The sequence below is a fragment of the Eretmochelys imbricata genome, chromosome 6 (assembly GCF_965152235.1).
Source record: "Eretmochelys imbricata isolate rEreImb1 chromosome 6, rEreImb1.hap1, whole genome shotgun sequence".
Taxonomy (NCBI): Eukaryota; Metazoa; Chordata; order Testudines; family Cheloniidae; genus Eretmochelys; species Eretmochelys imbricata.
The window spans coordinates 2,340,362-2,353,657 of record NC_135577.1 but is presented as its reverse complement, the minus strand read 5'-3'; the positions used below and the strand labels follow the sequence as shown (position 1 = coordinate 2,353,657).

The following is a 13,296-nucleotide window of genomic DNA, read 5'->3' as shown; positions in this document are numbered from 1 at the left end:
CCCCTTTGCACTACGGACACCACACTGGTTTAAGTTAAAAAAATAAAAATAAAAACAGATTTATTCACTACAGAAAGATAGATTTTAAGTGATTATAAGTAATGAGCATACAAATCAAAACAGATTACCTCAGAAACAAAAACAAAATTGCCATCTAAGCTCTACAAATTTGAATCAAGCAGCGTCTCGCCCTGACGGTATAAGCAGTTTGCAAATCTTTCATACACAAGCTTGAATCCACCTGTCCTGCCTGGGACCCTCCTCCTGTTCAAAGTCTTAGTCCTGCAGACATGCTTCCAGGTGTTGAGTTGTGGGGAGGGAGTGGGGCCAAGTGATTATGTCACTGTCTCCTTTTATAGCTTCTTCCATGTGGAGGGAACTTCATCGTTCCAAGCAAAGGTCCCCAGTATAGTTTGTGGAAAAGTACAGACACAAGATGGAGTCCAGTGTCACATGATCTAGTCACATGCCCTAGCGTGCTTCGATGAGACATAGCAGCCATTACTCATAGACTGGCTGGAGCCTCCACAAGAAAGTCCATCAGGTGGCAATAGGCTTCTTCTAAGGCCAATTCTGTTTCTTAATGGGCCATTACCTGGAATGGTTCTTCCACAATGTGCTGGCTAGACCGGATGTAAACTACCTTGTGGGTGTCACCCAGGAGCAAACGCAGCTGGAATATTGGTTCATAGTCATTATTCATAACTTCAGCTACAAAACGTATCTGTGCATGCAAACAGGGTAATCATATTCGGCAAATCATAACTTCTCCACTGATACCTTACATGACAAACTTCACATAAAACGTATCATCGTCATATCACCGTGGTAAATATGGGGGGGGCTCGGGTGCTGCTCTGGGGTACAGAATGTCACACCCTGGAAAGATCTCGTTTTGCAAAGCCCGGACCTCACTCAATGCAAAGGGCATCAGACAGCTCGGGGGGGGGGCGGTGGGGGCTGCGTAGGAAGAAGGTGGAGGAGTGATTCTGAAGGCCAGATCCCCAGCTGGGATCACTCAGCTGTCGCTCCATTGGGGTCAATGGGGCAGATCCCCAGCTGGGATCACACAGCTGTCACTCCATTGGGGTCAATGGGGCCAGATCCCCTACTGGGATCACTCAGCTGTCGCTCTATTGGGGTCAATGGGGCAGATCCCCAGCTGGGGATCTACCTCTAACTCTTGGCTTCTGCTGCCCCATGCACAAATCTGTCTGGTCCCACGGGTCACTCTGGCTATGGATTCCCTTGGAACAGCAGAATCCCAACCCCCATGTCGACCCCCTGGTACTCTATCTCCTCTGTCTCGCCCCCACCTCCGCACCCATTTCTCCTTTGATCAGCAAGCCCAGGTCCCCTCCCCTCTTTACAGAGCCCCAATGCTAAGGGTGATCCCTGACAAGGGTTTGGGGTTCATGCTTCAAGGTTTCAGCCAGTCACCTGTAGGGGTCAGGAAGGAATTCACACCCTATCTGCCCCATTGCACAGCTGGCCAGCAGTATCTGGGATTGTCTGTCCCCCGCTTCCTCTGAAGCATCAGGGATCAGCCACCCCTGGAGACAGGACACTGATGGGGTGGCCTGTGCCCTGAGCCGCTCCAGAGAATCCTTGTTCTGCTGGCGGGTCTGGCTCATGTGCTCAGAGTCACCAGATTGGGGGTGGGAAGGAATCTCCCCTGGGTCAGAAGGGCAGGCAGCTTGTGGGGGGTTGCTGCAACATGGGGTGCGCATGGCCTGTGGGGTTGTCTGGGGGTGTCTCACCTATTCCATTGCCTGCCACCGCAGGAGCCAGGGACATCGGGGGAATCTCGATCCCTCCTGCTCTCTGCCCATAGCACGCAATGGTTTGGTCTCCTGTGCACTGAAATAGTCTAACCCACGTGAGTGGGCAGAACACGGGGGGCTGGGGGAGGGATTCTCTGGTCTGTGCTATGCAGGAGGGCAGATGAGCTGATCTAAAGGGGCCCTTCTGGCTTTCGACTCTGTGAAGCTCATTCCTGCCTCAGTTACAAGGGGTGGGGGCCACTGCATGGCTGAGCCGGGCAGGAATCAGATTTCCCCTGGCCCTAATTTGGTTCTTTTAGTGCTGCACCCTCAAGCCTCTATGGCAGGGGTTCTCAAACTGGGGGTGGGGACCCCTCCGGGGGTCGCGAGGTTATTACCTGGGGGGGTCGCAAGCTGTCAGCCGCCACCCCAAACCCCACTTCGCCTCCAGCATTTATAAGGGTGTTAAATAGATTAAAAAGTGTTCTTTTAATTTATAAGGGGGGGTTGTACTCAGAGGCTTGCTATGTGAAAGGGATCACCAGGACAAAAGTTTGAGAACCGCTGCTCTATTGCGTAGTAAGCAGGGGGTCCTGTTTTTACCGCTGCCCCCAGCGGCTGCAATCGTGTGTGTCTATCTGTGTGTGTCCACACTGCCCCTAGTGACTCTGTGTGTGTCTGTCCCTCCATCCGTCCTCTACTGGCTCTGTGCGGGTGCCCCACATACGTCAACGCCACCTGTCGCTCAGCTGGGACCTGTAGTCTTCCGGAGGGACGTCCCGTTGGCCTTTCATCCGGCACAGCTCTTTCTCCACTTTAGCCAAGCTCTTCCACGGACCCCCTTGGAGCCTCCGCATTTCCCTCTTGTACTTTGCCACGTCCTGTATTTCCGCCCTGATTTCTTCGACGCGCTCCAATGCAGTCCGACGTTCTCCACCGCCCTCCTCCACCTGGATCCCGAGCTTCCGTGCCGCCACGGCCATGTCTCGGATGCTCGCGCTCTTGGGAGAGGAGCTCACGACGCTCCATAGGGTGGATCGCAGCCTTCTGACCAGCTCCGCGCCATTGTTGCTGTCATAAATATGAAGGGAAGGGTAAGCACCTTTCTGTATACAGCGCTATAAAATCCCTCCTGGCCAGAGGCAAAATCCTTTCACCTGTAAAGGGTTAAGAAGCTAAGGTAACCTCGCTGGTACCTGACCCAAAATGACCAATGGGGGACAAGATACTTTCAAATCTGGGGGGATGGGGGGGAAAGGCTTTTGTCTGTCTGTGTGATACCTTTGCTGGGAACAGATCAAGGACGCAAGCCCTCCAACTCCTGTAAAGTTAGTAAGTAATCTAGCTAGAAAATGTGTAAGGTTTTCTCTTTTTTTGGCTTGTGAAATTCGCTGTGCTGGAGGGAATGTGTATTCCTGGTTTTGTGTCTTTTTGTAACTTAAGGTTTTGCCTAGAGGGAGCCTCTATGTTTTGAATCTGACTGCCGGTAAGATTATCTTCCGTTCTAATCTTACAGAGAGTCTTTTATCTTTGTTTTGTTCTTTCTAATAAAGTTCTGGTTTTTTTTTAAGAATCTGATTGGGTTTGTAGGGTCCTAAGAAACCCAAGCTGGTTTGTGCACAACTTGTTTATTCTCAAGCCTCCCCAGGAAAGGGGGTGTAAGGGATGGGGGGGATCGCTGGGGGAAGAGGAACTCCAAGTGGTCCTTTTCCCTAGTTCTTTGTTAAAGCGCCTGGTGGTAGCAGTGTACCCTAGCCCAAGGGCAAAGATTTTGTGCCTTGGGGAAGTTTTTAACCTAAGCTGGTAGAAATAAGCTTAGGGGGTCTTTCATGCGGGTCCCCACGTCTGTACCCCAGAGTTCAGAGCGGGGAAGGAACCTTGACAGTTGCTGTGCTCTGTCACGAGAAATTGTGGTTTGTTCCTGTCCAGCTGCAGGGCTAATTTCCCGAGGAGTCCCAGCGTTTCCTTGGCTTTCCCAGCCCTGGCTGGGATGATTTAGTTGGGGGTTGGTCCTGCTCTGAGCAGGGGGTTGGGCTAGATGACCTCCTGAGGTCCCTTCCAGCCCTGATAGTCTATGAGTCTATGATTGTTAGAGATGAAGTAGTTTTCAGCGGCCGATCCCTGCAGGGATGAGAACAGCGCGTGTTCTCTCTCACCGATGCTCTCAGTACCTACGAACGCTGCTGAGGAGACCACTGTTAAAAAACGAAACTGCAGCCAGTGGGACGCAGTGTCTCTCCGCAGATTTGTAACCACAACGGGCTCTGGGAAAAAGATCTGAACTCTCCCTCCCCCCAGGGAAATACCAGGAAATCTCAACCAGCCTATCTGTGATTTCAAGCATCCTCATTCTGCTTCAGAGTTAAACGGTGTTGAACTGTGGGGCTCAATTCCCTCCCTCCATCCCTATAGCAGCTCCCAGTTCCCTTCCCCTGGTGGCTCCATTTCCACCCCCACTAACATAATCAGCCGTGGAATAGTGACAACTGCTATTGTTACATGCCATCATTAGACTCCAGAGTCAACACGGGGAGACACGATAGATGTGACCACTCCTCACTTCCTTGTGTCAGCTCCCAGTTCCCCTTGCCCCACATGGGCTCCACTCCCACCCATCTGCTGAGACTATGAGCAATGACAGAGTGAAAACTGACTTTTTAAAGGGTTTTCATTAGGCTTCAGAATCAACAGGAGTTAAACTACAGACCTGAATCCTTGTTCGGTCTCTCCACAGCAACTCCCAATTACCCCTTCCCTTATTGGTGTCACGTTCATGCCCTTCTCCTGCCTCATCCACCAAATGATCAACACGTCGATGTACACTGACGTGCCAGCAAGTGACATCATTAGCTTCAAGTGTGAACGACCCCCTGGAGACAAATGCGGCCAGTTCGCTCTGCTCAGAGCTGTTGTGTCAGGCTCTCTGCAGACTCTGGCAACAGTCACACTGGTTGGATGGCTTTCTTTGCAGCCACGAGGACTAGAGAATTCATTTTTGAAACGAAGGCTGAGGTGTTGCAGAATCTAGTTATTCCACACTGGCCTCAGAGACACATCAGCCAGGCTGGGGGTTGGCGAGCAGGGGAGTGCTCTTGTCCTTATGGCCCAGGGAGGATTCCAGGACTGCTGGGTTCACCTCCCAACACCCTGTGTGACCATGGGCAAGTCACTGAATTGTGCTCTGCCTCAGTTTCCCCTCCACACGCTGGGCCTGTCTTGTCTGTTTAGACAGTGAGTTATGAGGGTGAGGGACTGGCTCCTACAGGGCTCAGCGCCCCCATTGTGTGCGCGCTGATCTCAGCGACCCCAACAAACGGTGTCTCTCTTGCCAGAAGCACTCCGTTTCCAACCCCCAGCTGTGAGCAGAAATCTTGCCCTTGCCCTTCTGCCTGCTTCTCCGCTGTCTGGCCTCGCGCCGCCCTGGCCCCTCCCTCCATCAGGGCAGGGAGCACTTTGTAGGGAAAGGGAGGCGTGTGTCCGAAATACGTTGCTCTCCCCTTTATCCACTGGCCCTCACCCACGCTGAGCTGGCTCATGACAGAATCTCAGCTGGCAAATGATCGGCTGGTTTGGCAGCTTTCCATGGCCCCAGCCGCACACACATAGACACAGACTACGCCAGTGTGTATGACTCATTTAGGAAGTATGATGAAAGCCTGAATAGATCTCTGTGCATGCAAATCTGCTCTAACCCTCTAGACCTCACTCCCCTCCCGGAGCTGGGGAGCGAATCCAGGAGTCCTGGCTCCCAGCCCCCCCTGCTCTAACCCACTAATCTTAAATACTCAAAGGAAATACTATCCCTAAATACCCACATAGCCCGTGGAACTCATTGGCACAGGATGTGAGTCAGGATTCGGAACAGGATCTTCACATGAAGAATGGAAAGAGCCAGAGTTATACTCCTATGGGTTTAAAACAAATATGTTTGGAAGGGATGTAAATGTCATGCTCCAAGGCTTAAACTACCCTCTGATTAATGAGGGTCAGGAGGAAAGTGACCCCAGGAGGGCAGGTTATTCCAGAATTGGCCACAGTATAAGACTGGATACCAGGCTAGATGGGCCCACTGGTCTGACCTGGGGTGGCAGGGAGATGGCAGGCTAGATGGGTCTATAGGTGTGATCCAGAATTGCAGGGAGGGGGCGGGATACTAGGCTACATGGGCCTATGGGTCTGACTCTGATCTGGCAGGGGTGGGGTGGGAAATCAGGTTAGATGGGTCCATTCCCATGGTTCTGATCTTGGAAGCGGAGCAGGGTTAGGGTTAGCCTAGGGGTTAAATTAGGGTTAGGGGAGGAGAGCTGGGATAACGTTGAAGCAGGCCTTAGGGGTAGAGTAATGGAGTTAGGTTAGGGTTAGAATAGGGAGCAGGGCCGGGGAGCCGGCTGGACAATCAGACCTGCTCTGGGGAAACGCTTTACAGGGCCAGCGGAGAGATTGGCTTTAACCAGCGCTCGGGCTCGCCTCCCTAGCAATACACATGACACATTGTGTTCAACTCAGAGAGTTACCTCTAAAAACTAAGGCCGTTCCCAGACAGAAAACTTCATTGTGTTCCAGCTAAGGTTGCTAAGTGCCCTTTAAGAGACGACAATCCATGACAAATATCCAGACATTAAAATCAGGGGGGAAAAGTTGGTTTCTTTAGTTGGGGTTGGTCCTGCTTTGAGCAGGGGGTTGGACTAGATGACCTCCTGAGGTCCCTTCCAACCCTGCTATTCTATGAGTCTATGAAATCATGAGCTCAATTGTCAAAAACAGCCAAATTTTAATTACTATTAATTATGGAAGTACTAATTCAGGTTCCATAATCAAGGTGAGTTTTGCATTTATAGCAGATATTCAGCCTCTTCATTACACATGAAAAATACAACATATTCTCCCCAAAATGATAACAATGACTCTTTGAATATCATATTAATTTTCCAGAACAGTTTATAGACAGGCAAGGGACTTACTTTTAAAGGTAGGTGAGTCCTGTTTGGTTTATCATGGATAGGGCCCTAACAAATTCACAGTCCATTTTCATAAATTTCTCTGTCATAGCATTTTAAAAATCTTGAATTTCACGGTTTCAGACATTTAGACGTTACATTTCACAGTGTTGTAACAAAACATGAATAACATATTTTTAAGTGGCAAAATATAAACACGTAAAGCCCATAAGACTCAGGATTTCTCGAACTGGGGGTCCCGACCCAAAAGGGGTTCACAAGGCTATTGTGTGTGTGGGTCACGGGATTGCCACTCTTACTTCTGCGCTGCCTTCAGAGCTGGGTGGCCAGAGAGCAGTGGCTGCTGGGCAGGAGTCTAGTTCTGAAGGCAGCTTTGCCGCCAGCTGCAGCCCAGAAGTAAGGCTGGCATTACTGGGACCCCACTAAAATAGCCTTGCTCCCCCTCTTGGGTTGGGACCCCCAGTTTGAGAAATGCTGTGTACTTTTGTATACTTTTACCCTATACAAAGAAACAGATTTCATGAGGGAGACTATAATTCACGGTCTGTGATGCATTTTTCATGGCCGTGAATTTAGTAAGGCCCTAATCATAGATAACAAGGCTTGGCCAAATATGACTTTTATTTGTTAGCATTGCAATGGCTAATATGAATGTTTCTTTTTAAGCATTGTTTTTATTTCTATCTACATTTTCACAGTTGAGCAAAATTATGCATTTTAATCATTTGTTAAATGTTTATCTATTTAAATTTTCACAGCTGTGGGAAATTATGGGGCATCCAGAAATGGGGACAGGTCAGACAACAATTATTTAATGACAAAAGTCATTGAGATTCAAAAAGTTAAAGCTTTATAACCATTCAAACACACAAACTGTCAACATCACACGTCAAAATACACAAAGGAACCCGTCATCAGCATGGACGCATGTCCTCTGGAATGGTGGTGGAAGCATCAAGGGACATATGAATCTTTAGCGCATCTGGCATGTAAATATCTTGCGACACCAGCTACAGCAGTGCCATGCAAACTCCGGTTCTCACTTTCAAGTGATATTGTAAACAAGAAGCAGTCAGCATTATCTTCTGCAAATGTAACCAAACTTCTTTGTCTGAGCAATTGGCTGAAGAAGAAGTAGGACTGATTGGACTTGTAGGCGCTAAAGCTTTACATTGTTTTATTTTTGAATGAAGGGATTTTTTGTAGGGCTGTGCGGCCTAGTGACCGGTCAGGGGTGTGAGCCGCCCCTAGGGTTGGGTGGCAGCTGGGTATGGGGACCCGGGCTCTCCCTGCTCCACGAGGTCCCAGCTCAGGACCCTGACAGTGACAAATATGCTTGCCACTGGGTCAGTGGGGAATCTGCCCGAAACACGCTGACACCTCTCGGCACAGTGACTAGCCCCCCTTAGATACTTTCTACCCTGTCCCTGGGGCAGGGCTGTAGGGTGTCTGGGCTCCTCGGTCTGTGCGGCTCTCAGCAGCTCTGTCACTCCTTGGGCATCCTCCTGGATCTCGGCATCTCTGGTTTCTGCCACCTGGGGCTTCAGCAGCTCCGGGGCTGGAGCTCATGGAGTGCACCCTCCTTCTTCAGTGGTCAGCCCTGAATGAGCCAAGCTGCTCCCTTTTATACCTAGTCACCACCCGGAACATGCCCAGCAAGGCCGAGGGGGCGTGGACTCCTCGGCCCAAAGAATAGAGTTAACCCTTGCAGTACCAGTGCGGGGCAAGCAGGAGGCACTGGGGAGGAGCGGCGGGGGCAGAAAGAGGCGGGGGAGGAACGGGGCAGGAAGGGGCAAGATGGGGGTGGGGCAGGGGTGGGAAGAGCTGGGGTCGGGGCTTGGGGGAAGGGGTGAGGGCGGGGGCTGGGGCAGAGCAGAGGTCAAGCACCCCCTGGGAACTCAGGAAGTTGGGGTGTCTGCTTCCAGCCATCAGAGGTCGTCTTAAAGTTGAAAGAATGAAGACCTCAGAAAGCTTCTACAAGGAAATAATTTAATAATATTTAAATAGGAATTATAGCTTTTATGACCTCGTGCTTGAATCTTGATAATACAGTGGCATGTTTGTTTGTCTTTGATAAGACAATCTTGCTGATCTCTTTATCTTTTGATGAAAAAGGTTTGTAGATTTACAATTGCCCACTGATACCTTCGACACCTTGCAATTAAAGCCTTCTGTCACACATTTGCTACAAAGCATCAATCCCAAGGACACATGTATCTCTCTCAAATCATAGCATATAAGGAAATAGTACAGACGATTAAAGGACATACACGTTATCGTGTAAACATTTTTATAGCCAATAGCGTTATCTCCTCTCACACCTGAGGCCTATTGCCATGACAGAAAACAGAATTCCTCCTAAGAAATACCTTAGCTAGCTGAAATCTTTCACATGATGAAATCAGCAATAGGTCGCATGCCTGTAAGTCATTATATTCTCCAAAGATTGTGTATAATAAGAATTATGAGTACCTCTTCCATTCCGTAAAGGCGCAGGCAGGTTTGTTGTGGCTTCACGTTATCAGAATAAATTATGCAGTCTGCACAGGTAACATGCTTTTAATCATGGCATCTGCAATCTAGCAGACAAAGGTCTCAGTAGATCTGATGGCTGGAAATTGAAGCTAGCCCAATTCAGACAGGAAGAAAGGACACAATCTTTAACAGAGAGTGTGATTAACCACTGGAGCAATTTACCGAGGGCCGTAGTGGATTCTCCATCATGGACAATTTGTAAATCTGGAGTGGTTTTTATTTTTTTCCTTAGAAGACCTGCTCTAGTTTGAACAGGAATTAATTCAGGGCAGGTCTCTGGCCTGTGTTATCCAGGAGGTCAGACTTGATGACCGGAATCGTCCTTTCTGGACTTACAGTCTGTGGATCTACAACACTGAGCTCTACCCCTACAAGTTGCCGATGTCCAACGGTACGTCACACAGTGGTCATTTCTCTCTCCCAGGTTCTGGGTTACCCATAATCCTCCGCTCACCAGCCATTTCACCCATTTCACCAGTCATTTGAGGGACCTCCCGGAGGATTACACCCGCAGCTCGCGCCTCGAGTACCATCAGCTGATCAACACCCTACGGCACCCACTATGTGTCCCAGCTGCAGCTGGGGGGCCGGGTGCGGGATGTGACGGCCGTGAGGGTCTGTGAGGCAGCGCTGGACGGGGTGACAGCTGACGAGGTCAAGGACTGTCTGAGCCTGGAGGCCTCTGTCAGCATCGGGGCCGGGAAGGGCAGGGCCCAGGCGGCCTTCAGCCAGTGTGAGGAGCAGAAGAAGAAGCAGAACGTCAAGCAGAGCTTCCACGAGACCTACAGCGAGCGTCACATCGAGGTGACGGGCGGCCACAGCCATGCTGACCTGCTGTTCTCTGAGGGGCAGGACAGCAAGGTCTGGAGAGCCTCAAAGCCAGCCATGGCCTGGTGTCCTACTCGCTGTGCTCCATCCACACCTTGCTGGGGCAGGACAACCCCAAGCAGGAAGCGCTGAGGTGGGCGGTGAACGAGTATGTCACTGAGAGGGCCCTGTGGAGGCCTGACTAACCTAATTGCCTTCTATGACGAGATAACTGCCTCTGTGGATGAGGGGAAAGCAGTGGATTTGTTATTCCTTGACTTGAGTAAAGCTTTTGACACAGTCTCCCACAGTATTCTTGCCAGCAAGTTAAAGACGTATAGGCTGGATGAATGGACTATAAGGTGGATAGAAAGCTGGCTAGATCATCAGGCTCAATGAGTAGTGATCAACGGCTCCATGTCTAGTTGGCAGCCGGTATCAAGTGGAGTGCCCCAAGGGTCAGTCCTGGGGCTGGTTTTGTTCAATATTTTCATTAACGATCTGGTGGAAGGCATGGATTGCACCCTCAGCAAGTTTGCAGATGACACTAAACTAGGAGGAGTGGTAGATACGCTGGAGGGTAGGGATAGGATACAGAGGGACCCAGACAAATTAGAGGATTGGGCCAAAAGAAATCTGATGAGGTTCAATAAGGACAAGTGCAGAGTCCTGCACTTAGGACGGAAGAATCCCATGCACCGCTACAGACTAGGGACCGAATGGCTCGGCAGCAGTTCTGCAGAAAAGGACCTAGGGGTGACAGTGGACGAGAAGCTGGATATGAGTCAGCAGTGTGCCCTTGTTGCCAAGAAGGCCAATGGCATTTTGAGCTGTATAAGTAGAAGCATTGCCAGCAGATCGAGGGACGTGATCATTCCCCTCTATTCGACACTGGTGAGGCCTCATCTGGAGTACTGTGTCCAGTTTTGGGCCCCACACTACAAGAAGGATGTGGAAAAATTGGAAAACATCCAGCAGAGGGCATCAAAAATGATTAGGGGGCTGGAACACATGACTTCTGAGGAGAGGCTGAGGGAACTGGGATTGTTTAGCCTGCAGAAGAGAAGAATGAGGGGGGATTTGATAGCTGCTTTCAACTACCTGAAGGGGGGTTCCAAAGAGGATGGATCTAGACTGTTCTCAGTGGTACTAGACAACAGAACAAGGAGTAATGGTCTCAAGTTGCAGTGGGGGAGGTTTAGGTTGGATATTAGGAAAAGCTTTTTCACTAGGAGGGTGGTGAAGCACTGGAATGTGTTACCTAGGGAAGTGGTGGGATCTGGTTCCTTAGAGGTTTCTAAGGTCAGGCTTGACAAAGCCCTGGCTGGGATGATTTAGTTGGGGGTTGGTCCTGCTTTGAGCAGGGGGTTGGACTAGATGACCTCCTGAGGTCCCTTCCAACCCTGATCTTCTATGATTCTATGAATCGCACCCACGGCTGCCCCCCGGGGACCCAGTGCAGCACCCATGACTTCTACTGCTGTGTCTGCCCCGGGGACGGCTCCATCAACACCATGTGCTGCTCGCAGGGGCGGGGCCAGGGGAAGCTGACGGTGACGGTGGAGCGGGCCAGCGGCCTGTGGGGCGACTGCTCCAGCCCCACTGATGCCTACGTCAAAGGTCTCCTTCCAGGGCCAGGAGCCGCAGAGGGAAACCGTGTGGAACGCCGACAACCCAGCTTGGGGCGTTCGCCCAGGCCTGGGGCCCCTATGGGTGGGGGAGACCAGCCAGCTCTGCCTCCAGGTCTGGGACGTGCAATGAACTGCTGCGCTCCGGGGAGGGTCGGCGCCAGGTCTGGCACCAGCCTCCCCCACAGCACCTCCTTACCCCGGCACCTCACGCCCACCATCCTCCCTCGTCAAACCAACCCCTCCCCCTGCAGGCCCAGTGTTCCTCAAGGCCCCATTGTCTCAATCGGGAAGTGGCGGGTGAAAAAGCCTCACCCCAGCTGCCCAGCCGGCTGCCAGATGCTGGGTCTGGCAGGGCAGCAGCTGGCAGATGAGGGGGGACGAAGGCAGCTCTGGGCTGCGCTCAGCCTCTGAGCAGTGAATGTGGACAGAGCCCTGCTCTTTGCTGGACCCACTGGATTCAGGTAATCTAGGGGCAGGGGGGCAGGTGGGCTGAAAGTCCCTGCAGGGAGAAGCTGGCTGGGACGAGGGGTGGGGAGCAGGGGTTGGGGTCCCAGGGAATGTACCCCACTACTAAGGACCTTGCTACCCAGGGCTCCTTGTTAACCATCCTCTCCCCAAAGTTTACCACCCACTGCCCTCCTCTACACCCCACAACAGTGCTGTGTGGCCATTCCCAGCTGCCCCATCCCAGAGGTGGCTGCATCTCAGCATCAGGCGAGCCATCCCTGGGCAGCATCTCTGTCCAGCTGTTACCCAGCTGTTAGCCAGCTGTCCAACCCCAGAGGTGGCTGCATCTTAATGCCAGGTGAGCCGTCACAACATTATAAGCAGACCTGGTTGCACTGCCTGTTATTAAGGTTGTCCAAAGCCTCACGTTACAAGACCCTGTTTAACTTTGGCAAACTTTCCCCAAAAGACTGGAGCAAATGGGGACAAGGAGGCTGGAGAGATTGGGGCAGGAGAGAAATGGTGAATGAGAGTTGGAGAGGGAAGGCTGGGGCTGGCTGGGCAGCGAGACTGGGACTGGGAGCTGGGGAGGAGACTGGGACTGACTGGCTGAAGGCCCTCTGCATTGCTACACGCTCATAACACAGCTCTGCACTAAGACAATGACCATTGTCCAATCTCATGCTTCAGCTGGTCACCTGCAGGGGTCAGGGAGGAATCCCCCCCCCCTTCCGCCCCCCATCCATGCACAATTGACCAGAAGTATCTGGGTCCCCTCCTCCACCAATTCCTCTGAAGCATCAGAAATCAGCCACAGCTGGAGAATAGACACTGGCTGGTCCCGTGCTCTGAGCTGGACCAGACAATCCCCATTCTGGCTGCCTGGATGGTAGGGCAGGGTTGCCGGATATGGGGCTGGGAAGGAATTTATCCCTGTCCCCGCCTCACTCAGACTGACAGGGACCATGGGAGCTTTTTGCCTCCCTCTGCAGCTGGCACCTGTTGGGATCATTGGGGAATATCTCACCTCATTCCCTGCCATGGCAAGGGCCCTGGGCATGGGTGGCACCTGGGACCTGTTCCCTGCTCCTGGGGAAGGACAGAGGCAGAGGTTCTCCAGTGCTCCCCCTGGCACCCCATAATGCCCAGCTGCCC

The 13,296-nt window shown here is 51.6% G+C and overlaps 1 pseudogene; it reads left to right on the top strand.

Annotated features, from left to right (window-relative positions):
- The first annotated feature begins 4,536 nt into the window (after window positions 1–4,536).
- LOC144265897 (perforin-1-like) lies at window positions 4,537–11,824 on the top strand (annotated as a pseudogene).
- The last annotated feature ends 1,472 nt before the right edge of the window (window positions 11,825–13,296 follow it).